This window comes from Thalassophryne amazonica, chromosome 2, assembly GCF_902500255.1.
Source record: "Thalassophryne amazonica chromosome 2, fThaAma1.1, whole genome shotgun sequence".
Classification (NCBI taxonomy): Eukaryota; Metazoa; Chordata; class Actinopteri; order Batrachoidiformes; family Batrachoididae; genus Thalassophryne; species Thalassophryne amazonica.
The window spans coordinates 47,564,342-47,579,321 of NC_047104.1; the positions used below are offsets into that span (position 1 = coordinate 47,564,342).

A 14,980-nucleotide genomic window follows, 5' to 3' on the forward strand; every position below is an offset into this window, starting at 1 on the left:
TTTGTCCAATGCACTTCAAATTCTTTGACAGCATCCAGAGATGACACTGACCAAAAGTTATCGAAAGCTTTTCCTCTGTGTTGAAGGGTGTGGCCGCTATGGTGCCGCCATTTGACCCTTTGCCATGGAACATCAAGTCATGATAACTCCTCATGCTTTGCCTGATTGACTTGAAACTTCACATGTATGATGACGGTTGGCTCCTGAACACACCCAGCCCCTCTGTTTGTACACTGAGTGCCCCCTAGTGGATGAACAGTCAACATGTCATAACTCCTTGATGCATTGCATGATTTGTTTAAAATTTTAAACTGTGTGATGATGGTTGACCCTGCATGCACATGCCCACATGTGGTCACAAGGGCACCCACTGGCCTGGGTAGGCGGTTGCGCGGAACGAGGGCCCGTATATGACTGCTTGCAGTCCTAGTTAGGGCCAGAGTAGGCAACGTCCTACGAGGACCCTATTGTAATTGCGCTGTTTATTATTATTATTATTCTCACTCTTGAAATCGAAATTTCGGCCTCTTCCCATGGTCAAAAACTCACCAAACTTTCCAAAGTCGTCCGGCCGGATCCGAAATTCGATATTTTGGGGGCCTCGCACATGGTCGCAGAAAAATCGCGAAATAGCGCCCTCTAGAAATTTTCAAAAACCCCTCCGCATTGGGCTTTTTTCGTCGTAGCCTCACGAAATTCGGTACACATATTTACCATGCCAGGACGCACGAAAAAGTCTCTTACTGTCATGTTGAAATATTGACAGGAAGTCGGCCATTTTGATTTTAAGTTTCGATTTTGAGCAAATTTTTGCCATTTTTGGCCATTTCCACTACTTACATTTGAACGAACTCATCCTAGGGATTTTATCCGATCGTCTTCAAATTTGGTCAAAATCATCACAACACAATGGTGATCAAAAGTTATCAAAAGATTCTAATTAAGTCAAAAGGCGTGGCTGCTAGGGGTCGTCAAACTTTGGCGAGCTTTTTGGAGCACGCCATTTCACTTCGAACGGCTGTCACGCCCACATACTTCATTGTAGAGCCTTCAAACTTGCTGGACATGATGAGGGCTCCGCCCTGAACGTCTACATATCTTAAGTTCCCACCTGCGCCATAGCGCCCCCCGGTGGTGGCGGGAAATGTCCTATTTTTACTTTAAGAGGTCCTGATGTCACATACTTAACCCAACTTCATTCCACTTCTAAAACATGCAGAACCAAATTTGTGAAACGTAGGCGATGACGCCGTGACGTTACGAGTAACGGCGTCCATGTGGCGGCGTGCCGACTATTGCCATTCGCCATGAAATGACGTTCTTCATTTTGACGGCTTTTATTTTGTCACATCATCATGAAAATTGATACACAGGTCGAGCATGACAACCTCTTACAATTCATAGGGGCGTCGCCCATGGGCGGGGCAAAATGCCTCAATAGCGCCCCCTTGAAACTTTCAAAAACCCCTCCACATAGGGATTTTTTTTGGAGTAGGGAGATGAAAATTGGTACATGTGTGACTTTCATAGACGTACAAAAACGTCTCTTGCACCATGAGTCTACTCCAAACAGGAAGTCAGCCATTTTGAATTTTCTTCTCATTTTCGCATGATTTCCACATGTTGTATTTGAACGAACTCCTCCCAGGGATTTTGTCCAATGCACTTCAAATTTCTTTGACAGCATCCAAAGATGATACTGACAAAAGTTATCGAAAGCTTTTCTTTATGTTTGAAAGGTGTGGCCGCTATGGCGCTGCCATTTTGACCCTTCGCCATGGAACATTATACTTAAACAGGTATTGAAGTCACATAGTTAACCCCATGAACTTCCTTCCACTTCTAAAACATGCAGAACAAGTTGTTGAACGTAGGCGATGATCATCGTGAACTTACGAGTAACGGCTTCTGTGTGGCGGCGTACCAAATATCGCCCCTTCTCCGTGAAATTACGTTCTTCCTTTTGACCGCTTTAATTTTGTCATATGAAAATTGATACACAGGTCAAGCATGACAACCTCCTACAATTCTTAGGGGCCTCGGCCATTGGTGGGGCAAAGTGCCTCAATAGCGCCCCCTTGAAAATTTCAAAAACCCCTCCCCATAGGGTTTTTTTTGGAGTAGTGAGATGAAAATTGGTACACGTGTGACTTGCATAGACGTACAAAAAAGTCTCTTGCACCTTGAGTCTACTCCAAACAGGAAGTTGGCCATTTTGAATTTTCTTCTCATTTTGAAATGATTTCCACGTTGTATTTGAACGAACTCCTCCTAGGGATTTTGTCCAATGCACTTCAAATTTCTTTAACATCCAAAGATGATACTGACCAAAAGTTATCGAAAGCTTTTCTATGTTTAAGGGTGTAGCCGCTATGGTGCCGCCATTTTGACCCTTTGCCATGGAACATCAAGTCATGATAACTCCTTCATGCTTTGCCTGATTGACTTGAAACTTCACATGTATGATGACTGTTGGCCCCTGAACACACCCAGCCCCTCTGTACACTGAGCGCCCCCTAGTGGATGAACAATCAACATGTCATAACTCCTTGATGCATTGTGTGATTTGTTTAAAATTTTAACTGATGAGTGGTTGCCCCTGCATGCACATGCCCACATGTGGTGACAAGGGCACCCACTGGCCTGGGTAGGCGGTTGCGCGGAACGAGAGCCCGTATGACTGCTTGCAGTCAGTTTTTTTTCCAATTAGTGGTGGGTCAAGTCTCAGTATGACTGGACCAAGATTACAGCAGCTTTGTAAATGCAACACATCCACCACTTCCTCCCTTCCACATTACCATTTAGCTTCTTACCATTTGTCAGCCGGATATCAAAACTGAACAAGTTTTAGCAATATGCTATTGAAAGGAAGGCCCTTTGTCAAAGAACCACTTGTCAATTTTTATACAGATTGGCCTCAAGGCGTCTTTCATCCAGAGCCTTTTATTCTGATTACAGCATTAAATCAATCAGGATTCAAGCTTGGCAATCAGGATGAAAGACCAGTGATCAACATCAAAGATTAGTGAAGACATGACCCACTCATGAGAATGAAACTGACAGAAAATGTGAACTGATACAAAGGACTATTGGACCTTGCTGTGAGGATTACCTTCTAGTTGATTTGATAGATTCCACAGAAGTTACCACATTGGGGGGGTGCTAAAGAAAGGTCAGACCCAATTGCAGTTTCAGTGATTTATTTGTACAATACAGGTTGTGCTGTACAAATCCCCAGCTCCAATGCAAAGGCAAGAACATAACAGCATCAGTTTCATCTGACCCATATATTCCTCACACCTCACCAAGCGCTGACTGATAACAGATCTACGGGGGGGGGGGGCGCTATCTGCCAAAAACAAACTACAGGGATACAAGAAACCCTTTCCAACTAAATGCCAAATCAAATTTAAAAAGAAAAAAAATTCAAAGTTAACTGTCCAGCTTTTATGGCATTGGAGCAATTATGGCCTCATGGCGTTTAGCATATAAACATGGCAATAACTACCACGTCTACCTGCCTACTTAAGCCACAGTCATCTTTTACATATTTGACAGAAATGTCAAACTCCCTCATTTAAGAGTTCACACAATGATGGAGGTGAAATGATCCATTGTCATGGAATATGAAAAGTTTCCTCCTCAACCAAGAACAGTTTACATTCAGATCTCCATTAGTAAGTCACCAACAACTCAAAATGTATAAAAATATAAACGTACTGAAAACTGATTCACACAACAAAAATTATCTACAATCTCCATTGTGGGGTGGTGGCCGAGCCATACGCCAAAGAACACGTTGAACTTCTGTCACTTTACTTTGGGGGGGGAGTGTACAGACACATCACACATCATGTCTGCGTAGCAGCGGCCCGCCCCCTCTTCGCCAATAGTAACACAGTGAAACCCGCGGGTTCCATCAGGGCCCCTCGGTAGCCTCATGACTCCTGGGGGAAGGCCATCCGCGTTCTGGATCTTCCTACCCAGCATGGGACTACCAACTGACTGCTCTCTGAGATGCCACTTGCTTACGCCGCTGAACCAACCGGGCCTCCCTGAAGGGGTAAGACTGCTGTCAGAGGAGTAGTCTGCCCAGCGGCGCCCGGGCTCGGGGCCTCAGCCTGCCCTCACTGGCTAAGGGAGACTTTTGAGAGTGAGGGGATTTGCGGTGAGAGCAAGGACTGGCCGGGGACTAGACCAGGACTGTTACGTGGTGATATGCCAGGGCTCAGGTGGTTATTCTGGAAGCAGATGCCAGCAGTGGTGGGGCTGAGCTTGTTGCAGGACTGCGACTTGCGGGCCAGCCTGGGTGACGTAGGGGTGCTCTCAGTCTCAGAGGAACTGCAGGCTGAGTCCTCCCCGTGGTACTGGAGCTCTCGTACTCTGCTGTTGACGCGAGCGACTTTTGCGCATCCCGGTCTCCTCGTGAGGTTGTTCTTTGGGAACCTTCTTCTTGGGTGGCTTGGTGCCAATCAGGACTACATTCAACCCCAGTGAACTGCCTCCTCCATCCTCACTCACCCACAGCCTCGTTGGCCTTGACGGCAGCCTCCACCTCTTCAAACTCCACAATTGCACATTCCTCTGTGCCCAACTGGTTGTAGCGGCCACTTAACCTCTTCAGGTCAGTTGGCAGATCCTTTCCGGGCTTCAAGATCCGTAACGACGAAATTGCACCGTATGTTCCAAACGCTTTCTAGCAACAGCTTCATCAGTTGCTCCTGCTGAGTGGCCCCTCCCTCATTTCTCCATTATCTTGGTGCCACCATGCCAGAGCGGCCAGCTCCGGCCATCTGTGCAAGTCACTGAGTAGCAACATACGGCGCGGCAGAGATTCGCTCGCAAAAACCGGCACTGCGGGACTTGCGCCGCACTTTACGGCCTTCATCATTCAGCTCGAGTATTTTTGAGTGTCTCAGAGCATAAGCAGTTGTTCTCCCATCACGAGTCAAGTGTTTTACCTGTGAAGAGAAGTTTATAATGTGTTACATTGGCAGAATATAAACTTTTTAAAGCAGATCATCTCATAACCACAAGGTAAAGTTTCCAGCAACAGCTCTTTCTGCAAGTTCCAATATACTGAGAAGACCTTCAAACACTCATAAGGCTTGCAGTCCATGGGCCAGCAGATTCCTGTACCACACAACACTTGAAATCCAGCCTCGGTGTACCACGACCTACACATTAACATATGGTAGAGGTAGCCCCCATACTTAATGTGTAGGGAATGTGTGTTGGTACACGGAGGCTGGATTCTAAGTGTTGTTTAGTCCTCTTAAGTGGTACCGATTAGGTCAAATTGACAACTGGCTCTGGACTACTGTCAATAAATACATTATAAAAGTCCATGTGTTTATGCCTCGAGTCAACAGGTCTGCAAGTAGTTAGTGTTAAAATGCATCAAAATTTACACAAGTGGAAACTTTCTGCTTCAATTCATTTAACAATATTCCATCATTTTTTATTATACCCCTGCCACTTTCAGTGTGACGTATAAATATGTCTGAAGAAGGCAGTTCTCAAAACGAGTGGCCATGCAAGAAGGAGATTAGTTGAGGGAAGCCACCAAGACACACGACTGCTCTGAAGGAGTCAAGTGTTCTGTGAATGCAACTGAAAGAATGTGCATATTACAAGGTTTGACCTACTGAACAACCAGTTACAGCTTCACATGAAGTGGCAACAGAGAAGGACCTCATGTCCACTCCATTATAAACAATTTAACTGGTGATGCAACAGAAAGGTAGAAATGTCATTGTATCTTGGTGACTTCCCTCACTTGTGTCATCCTCCTTGCATGATCACTCAGTTTTTGAGATCAGCCTACTCTACCCAGATTTAGTCACTGAGCATCATACCAATGGTATTTAATGACCAAGGAAAGTCCAAAACATAGTAAACTGAGCTGAAACTGATAGTCCGTATAATAATCCTTAACTTGTCCATTTATGTTTGGCCCCTGAAAGTTTGTCACTTAAACAGGTTAATGCTGAATTTTGATTAAACCACTTCAATTGAAGCTGAAAGTCTAAATGCAGGCGATTCATTTAAAAGTTACAGCCACAAGTGTCACTGTCCAAATACTTATGGAATTTTATTTTTTTTAAAAACCCTACTATTAGATATCCCTTGCAGATCGTGGGGGGGGGGGGGGGCAACATTTCATCCCTTGCCTTGAATTAACCCCTTAATGCCTGAATTTATATAGCTGTATATAAAAGAAATGTGTTTTTGCCTTTAAGTAGATGGTAAATGTTGAGATTATTAATTTCACTTTTGCACAAAAAATAAATAGTAATTTGGTATTTTGGTAATTTATGTTATAATAATAATACTGGTATGTTGCAAATATGCGACAGGCAAACTGGTCAATTTGGTATGTTGCATATTTGAGTCAAATATTGTAGCATATATGCGACAATAGGCGTTAAGGGGTTAAATGCAATTTGTGCTTTATTTTTTAGTGTTTCTAAATACACAGCAGTGTAAAATCCAGCCTCATTTATTCATTCATTCACCACCAATTAATGGCGTCCAAGTCACGGCAGACTAAGCAGCTCATCCCACACTTCCCATCCTCAGCCAGAGCCTTCCAACTCCTCCGGGGGAATTCCCAAGTGTTCCCAAGCCAGCTGGGAGATTTGATCCTTCCAGCATGTCCTGGTCTTCCCACATGTTTCAATAGCACAAAGAAACACTTGGGGGGGGCCACAGACACTGATTATGTCATGACTAGTGCCTACGTCCGTTTTGCAGTCCAAATGGTACGACACGCTCATAAACTAATGACCGTCTTTGCCAATATTGTGATTTACTGGACAATTACTCAACCACTGATGTTCATTTTGCTAGACAGTCAAATGATTTTTAAATACAGGTCAGAAACATCTGAATGTGTTTCTAAATGGGAAAACTCAGAGTGCATGTTGATCATTTTTGCTCAGTATTGAAAAACCAATCTGAAAAGCTCAAAATAAAACGTTTAAGATAAATGTGTATTCTGCTAGACTTCAGACAAACTGATGGTTTGACAGTCGATGTGCTCATATTTGAAGTGTCGTGTCATTGTGGCCAAGGTTATACTTTAACCTTTGTTCTTATTAAATGTTAGGCTTGTAACTAGAAAGTCATGTGGAATTAAGGCAGCACCAGTTATTGGATTTAACTGCATCTCCATTATGCAGGTGTGTTGACTGTGGACAAAGACGATGGTGATTCATTCTTACGAGTAGTGATTTCAGCATGAGAGTTCCCTTTTTAAACACCCCCAAGACCAAGAGTGGACTATCAGGAGGTGAGGCCAAAGATGACAGCTCATCTTCAGCTGTGACACGTCAAGCCAGTTTTCACGGGAAACAGGCTACAATTAACCTCATGCCAGTTAGTCTGGAACAGAGGTGGTAAAGACACATCACACCCGCTGAGACCAGAAACAGCATGAGCCAGTACCACCTGAAGCAAGGACTCCACCGGGTTGATGTCTTACACAAATTAGTAAGATTTCACAGCTTGGCTGTTCGATGGAAAGAAACACCAATTTTAAATCTGTACAAAATATTTTAAAAGATGCTGTCATTTGTACAAAGTCAACGTTAAGATAAAGGCGGTCCGGCATGACGTTCAAAGGAGGACCACACCCATCAGAGGCATTTCATGCGACATCTCTTCTAGTTTACAAATCAGAATACTTGAAGGAAATTGTAGTGCACAGATGTGACACTGAGGTGAATCATAGGATCACATTCCACTGCAATTAACTGCAACTGAAATTAACTGATAATTAAATTCAACTGATCAGAGAATACATACAGCAGGGGTGGTGGCCAAGTGGTTAATGCGCTTGGTTTCAGTTCAGAAGGCTCCGGGTTCAAATCCCACCCCTGCCACATTTCTCCATGTAATGTGGAGTTGCGTCAGGAAGGGCATCCGGCGTAAAACCTGTGCCAATTCAACATGCAGATCCACCTTGGATTTGCTGTGGCGACCCCGAGTGTAAACAAGGGAGCAGCCGAAGGGACTTACTTTTGATCAGAGAATACATACAATAGATTGGCACCCTGTCCAGGGTGAACCCCTCCTCACACCCTATGACTGCTGGGATAGGCTCCAGACCCCCTGTGGTCCTTGATTGGAGTAAGTTGGTATAGAACATAGATGGATGATAAGCGTATTTGGATTGATAATCAAATTTGTCTAGGACTCAAAACACCAAGTCTTGGAATTCATTATCTGAATATTCATGATTAGTCAATGTGTTAGCTTTACAAAGAGACATAGTGCAGCAGATAACTGAAAATCATTCAAATGGTGATAAAAGCATCAAATTCAGCACAAATGCTTCTTAGACATTCCTCTGTTGAAAAAACTGATTGGCCACTTGAATTTTCAATAGGCAGCCATGTAGGGGTCAATTGAAGTATAACAGGGGTCAAAATTAGAAGATGCTCCAATCATATTGAATGAAACTATACCATGATATTTGCCTGATCATAAAGATTCCAAGAAGGTATAGTTTGGACTATCTGTAACTGAATTCTATGGAGTTCTGGGATAAAAACAGCAAAAAGTTAAAGTTGCTACAATTTTGGTTAAAAAATGATGTAAAATATTAGTTGAGTTAACAGGACAGCAACAGTTTGTACCATGTGTCATGCTTAGTTCATGTTACAGGGTAACATATGTCATGGCATTGACCTTGTTTGACCTTTACTTTGGAGACCAAGCATTCAACACTATCAAAACTATTCCATTTATTAATCCTATTAACCAATTTGCTTTTTTTTTTTTTTTTTTTTTACCAAAGTTGGAGCAACTTTAACTTTTGACCCCTGTACAAACTAAAACTGACCTTTGTCACCATTCTTGCAGTTTTTACCCCAAAACTCCATAACATTCAGTCAGAGAGTCCAAACTATACCTTTCTGGAATCTTTATGATTAGGAAAATAATGTAGTGTAGGTTTCAATATGATTGGAGCAACTTTTAATTTTGACCCCTGTGTAATTCTTTAATTGACCCCTACCTGGCCACCAACTGAAAATTCAAGTGACAAATGATTTTTTTTAAATGAGGAATGTTAGAGTATTTGTCAATCCAGTTTCCAATCAATCCAGTTTATTTGTAGAGCAACAAAGACAAATAATCACATGGTAAATAACAGTGGCAACAATATAAGTCTTTAAAACAGTAAAATCATCAACCCTCTAGTCAAAAGCCAAAGAAAACAAATATGTTTTAAGGCGAGATTTAAAGACTAGAGGAGAGTCTGCCTGCCTGATAAAGAGGCAGGTCATTCCACAATCTGGGACCAACAACAGAAAAAGCTCTATCACTTCTAAATTTGAGCTTGGTCTGAGAACTACAAGCAGAGCTTGATCTTGTGACCTAACAGAACGTGAAGGGAATAAGCCATGAGCAGGTCAGACAGATACCGTGGGGCAAGATCATTGAGACACTTAAAAAACATTTTTTTAAACTAATACGATAATGTCATACTTCTGGGATCCAGTTAAAAGGCAGCCTGCAGTGTTCTGAACCAGCTGCAGCTATGCAAGTAATGGCTAATACCGGCGTACAGTGCATTACAATGGTCCAGCTGAGTCATGACAAAAGCATGGATTAAAATCTCCAAGTGACGCCTTGAAAGTGAGGGCTTTATCTTAGCTAGCTTCCTCAAGTGCAAGAAACTTACCTTCACAACAGCACTGATTTGTTTATCAAGTTTAAAATCTTCATCCATTCTCACACCAAGATTACAAACAGTAGATACTGTGTCAATGGTCCAAGGTTTATTGAACCACTACCAGATTTTCTTGGCTCGACCAGAAGAACTTCAGGTTTTCTTTTCATTAAACAGTAGAAAGTTTGCAGACATCCAGTCTTTAATGTTCTCAATGCACTCTAAAAGTTGACTGGCACCAAAAGCACACTCATGCTTTAGGGGCACATAGATTTGACTGTCATCAGCATAAAGGTGAAATGACACCCCAAATCTATGAAAAACTGATCCCAACTGAAGCAAATACAATGATAAAAGAAGTGGCCCAAGAATGTACCCCTGAGGCACACCACATGACAGGGGAGCTGTGGAGGAAGCGAAATCTCCAAGTCTTACACAAGAACTCCTGTTAAGTAGGATCTGAACCATTCTAGAGCATAGCCCTGAATGCCGACCACATTCTTAAGGCGATACAGGAGGATCTCATGATCCACTGCGTCAAACGCAGCTGTCAGATCCAACAAAACCTTGTGCTGAATTTGATGCTTCTATCACCATTTGCAGACAGGATTCCACTCTAAATATTGTCTTATGTGCTGCACTATTAGAAGGAAATCTGATATTTATGAAGTTAGCAATTTTACTGTGCTGTGGACTACATCACCATACATGTGTTTACAGCCACTGTTCAACACTTCATCATTGTGATGGTTTGTACATGTCGCTGCCTGTACTATTAAAATCTGGAGTGTTTGCTTGAAATGTTTCAGTCTCTTTCACAGTGATGTTCCTGGATCACTAGTTAACATGCCAATATGATGTCTTGTAAATCACTTCAGAGGTGTTACCTGGTTACAGAAACTGCTTTTTAGACTTAGAACTGCATTTCTTGCCAACTTTCCCAAAATGAGAAAAAAAAATGCCAAACATGTTCGATTCATACAGAAATAAGCTGCTTTGGAGCACTTTCCACCATTTTTGTTTATGCTGTTCAAGCAGGCAGCTGACTTCAGGCTGCCTTTTTACAGGGATTGGCCGTCACTGTATCATGTTGCTCAGAATTTCATTAAAAAAAAGAGTGACAAATAGGACCATAGGGTCAAGGCTCTTGTGCCTGCGCTCATCCCTGGATAACCTGCATCCAAATGTCATGGCTGGGAATAAAACCTAAGTCTACGAGTAATTCCCCCTAAACAGGAAATACGTGGTGTTAAGACAGATCTCCAAGAGTTGGAGAGTTACTACAGGCAGATCCATGGTTGTGCGATGGGGTCTCCGGTATCCCCCATTGTGGCCAATCTGTACATGGAGCGAGTGGTTGACGTCGTTCACGGGCATCTCTCCCAGTCACTGGTTCAGATATGTCGATGACACATGGATTAAAATCAAGCAACAGGAGGTCGAGGACTTTACAGAACACATCAATTCGGTGGACTCCAATATCAAGTTCACACGTGAGGATGCCAGAAACAACCATTTAGCCTTCTTGGACTGTGATGTTACGATTGGAGAGAACAGGCAGCTCCAGACAGAGGTTTACAGAAAACCCACTCACACTGACCAATATCTGCTCTTTGGCTCAAACCACCCCTTGAACACAAGCTCGGGGTGATCAGGACTCTTCAACACAGAGCCCTACAGGTGCCCACAACTGCAGAGGGAAGGGCTAAAGAACAACAACTTGTACGGAAAGCCCTCACAGTATGTGGGTACCCACGATTGTCCCTGGACAAAGTGCAGAAGTCCCAGAAAACAAAGAGACCAGATTGACAGGAGACGGAGACAAGAAGAAGAGGAGTAGGGGGAAAAACTACAGAGGATCTTCAGACAGCACAAAATCCCAGTTTACTTTAAACCGGTTAACACCTTGAGACAGAAATTAGTTCACCCTAAGGACAGGATCCCTAGTTACAGAGCAATGTAGCGTATTATATCAGATGTCAGGAAAACTGTAATGAACACTACATAGGTGAGACTAAGCAACCTTTAAACAAGAGGCTATACCAGCACCACAGAGAGGTCACCAGTGGACCTCAGTCTGCAGTTCATCTCCACCTGAAAGACACTAACCACACGTTTTAGGACAAGGAAGTTAAAATCTTAGACAGAGAGAAGAAATGGTTTGAGAGAGGTGTCAAGGAAGCATTCTTTGTACAACAGCTGAAACCCAGCCTTAACTGCGGAGCGGGTCTCAGACACGCTTTGCCCCCTGTTTACAATGGGGTACTCAGGTCAAAGCAGTTTCAGTCTTTTGTTCATGATAATGAGTCATTCACGTCATCAGGAGAGTCGTCAAGGGAGCCATCAGGGGAGGCTTCCATCCCAGCATTAGGAGAGTGCTAGCTAGAGCACAATAGGTGCTAATTAGAGCTATTGTTTAGTCACTAGCCTATAGCAGTCAGCCTCTCGGTAGGAGGGGTCTGGTTAGGTTAAAAACTCCAGCTTTTGTTGGCTTCTGGTTTATTCTTCTCTACAAGAGTCAAGACAGAAGTCAGACTACCAGAGCAAGACTTTTAGCTGAGGAAGCTTCTGTGATTTGAAGCGAAACGTCCTCACGTCAAGCAACCCAGTCCAGTCGAAGATTCAAACTTCTCTACTATGGAAACCACCTGGACAACAGAGCCTACACAGAAACCCCAGAGATAAGTTATTCTATACTCTTGGAAACCCTAAAAGCTTATCTAAGGGGACAAAATCTCTTTTGTTGCAGGGGAGAATAAAAAAAAAAAGAAATAAACGAGCCTCAGAATGAATTGATTGCATTAAAGAAATCGATCAACTACACTCGATATTACCTTCTGATGATCTTTATGAAAAGAGATCTCTACTCCAGAGTGAACCTGAGGTCACCAACGTTAAGGCTATTGAGCTTCATCTCAGGTCCCGTGCAACATATGAACATGGAGACTGAGCCAGCAAGCTTCTGTCACACCAATTAAAAACAGCTGGCTTTATAACTGCAATTAAAGATGAACATGGACATGTACATACTGACCAGAAGAAATTAATTTAAATCATACTATGATAAATTATACACCTCTGAAACCAATGATATAACACAGATACAGAATTTTTCAATGAACTATCATTGCCCACTGTAGAAGATTCAGACAGACATAGGCTAGAGCAGAAGGGCACCACAGAGAGAAAAAAGAAAAACATTAAACTAGACAGGTCAATCTCAGCATTTCCTGGATTCGACAAGAATGTCTCTAATTTGGGGGGGGGATAGAGGTTTTAATTCTGTTACCTCCCTGCAAATGTAGAAATGACAGTTCCTGTTTGCACTCACTATATGGAAAAGAAGGCAGGGGAGGAAAAAAAAAACTATGTATATGTATGATAATACATATGTATATTATACATTTTTCAATAAAAAAAAAATTGACCACAAAAAAAAAGTCTATAATTCAGTATTCTATACGTGGATACTAGAGTGCTTGGTTTCAGCTTCCTGAGGAACTCTGTGACTGTGGCCAGCACAGCAAGAGGCAAACTCCAGGCTCATCACACTTCACAAGAGACTGAGACAGCCTCATATTCCTTTTCATCACAGATTACAACAAAAATCTGCCCTATACTCATAAACCAGCCCTCATGAGATGCAAAAAAAAAAAATAGGGCTGATAAATCATGCACTTGTCCCATCAGTTTTACTGCCCTGGAAACTGTGGCAATAACATCAGGGCGATATGAAAAAGACAGTGAAAAACCAGGCTTTGTATCGCTTTTCATCCAATCAGAAGCCCTATTTCTCAGCCCCCACCAATGATACACCCTCATTTTGTGTTACCCTGGTGACAAGTGCAGGATCCTGATACAGGATCCAGATCATTTCATTCAACCAACATGTCTAATCAAGGTGAGAGAGTTTTAGCTTCCCCAGTAGTACATGAGCCAAACATGGAAAACGAGTCTAGAATTGTTTATGGTGGCATTTTCTTATTAATGCTCAGCATCAGTGCTGGATCATTCAATCATCCTAAGACAAAGAAGATGTGGATGGATGCCAATGTCAGTTTTTACTATTAAGGTCATTTTCAATGCCTCAAAGGTCAAAAGCCCCATTTTTAAATTTTGCTAAACATTTTTGCAGGCTAAAATTGATACTTACCTTCACAAAACACTTAAAAAAAACAGATTATGAATGTTTTAAATCAAAACTGTGTTATGTTTGGAGCCTTAGACTCTATAGCAGACCTGGGCAAACTGCGGCCCGGGGGCCACATGCGGCCCTTTGCATGTCTCTGTCTGGCCCTCATGAGGTCTGTGATTATTTTACATATATTAAAAATGTCAAGCTTGTGTGTTGCAAATCATTAGAGAGGTTTATTTAGGTATATTTAAATATTTACATATTATTACAATAATAAAATTACCTAAAAGCTATTAAATAGGTAATTTTTTGTAAAATTTGTAATGGGAGACAGCCGAGTTATCGATGGCGTGGCCCTCGGACATAATTCAGGTTCCCTATGTGGCCCCTTGTAAAAATTAATTGCCCACCCCTGCTCTATAGGAAGCCTATTTATGCTGCCACCTAGTCATGTGATGACATGTATGTTCTTGGTATTTCAGGTTATTTGCAGCTGCTTCTATTCAAATCAATAAAATGACAAGGGTGCCCAGATTTATGCCTAATTTTGCTAAAATAATTATTGCATACTTTCTGATCCATACAACAAATAATTTATAAAGGAAAATCATATATATGCACACACCCTCACACACACATACAACCCCAATTCCAATGAAGTTGGGATGTTGTGAAAAATGTAAATAAAAACAGAATACAATGATTTGCAAATCCTCTTCAACCTATAATCAGTTGAATACAGCACAAAGACAAGATATTTAAGGTTCAAACTGATAAACTTTATTGTTTTGTGCAAATATTTGCTCATTTTCAGGTGAAGCCATAGATTCAGAGCTTACATATGAATGACTGGCAGATGTTACACTCCAACGGATATGTTATGTCAGTGAAAAGTATGCAGTGAATGTGTGTTTCAAATTTCAGGCAAATCGGATGATCCGTGGCGGAGATACAGGCTTTTTAGATGTGTGGAAAAGTCTATTTTCCCACTTTATATTGTGACATATACAGTACAGAAATTTTAAAAGCTAAAAAAAAAAGAAGAAAAAACAGCAAATATCACTGAGAAACTAATCCTACAACATTTTCCATCAAATTGTGATTCCAAATGTTTTGCATGTCATTGTAATCCCAAAATTAACAATGTTATTCCCGCTGAAAGCCAA

General features: G+C 42.0%; 1 pseudogene; it reads right to left on the minus strand.

Annotated features, from left to right (window-relative positions):
- Window positions 1-3,183: 3,183 nt before the first annotated feature.
- Window positions 3,184-9,739, minus strand: LOC117503607 (annotated as a pseudogene).
- Window positions 9,740-14,980: the final 5,241 nt, after the last annotated feature.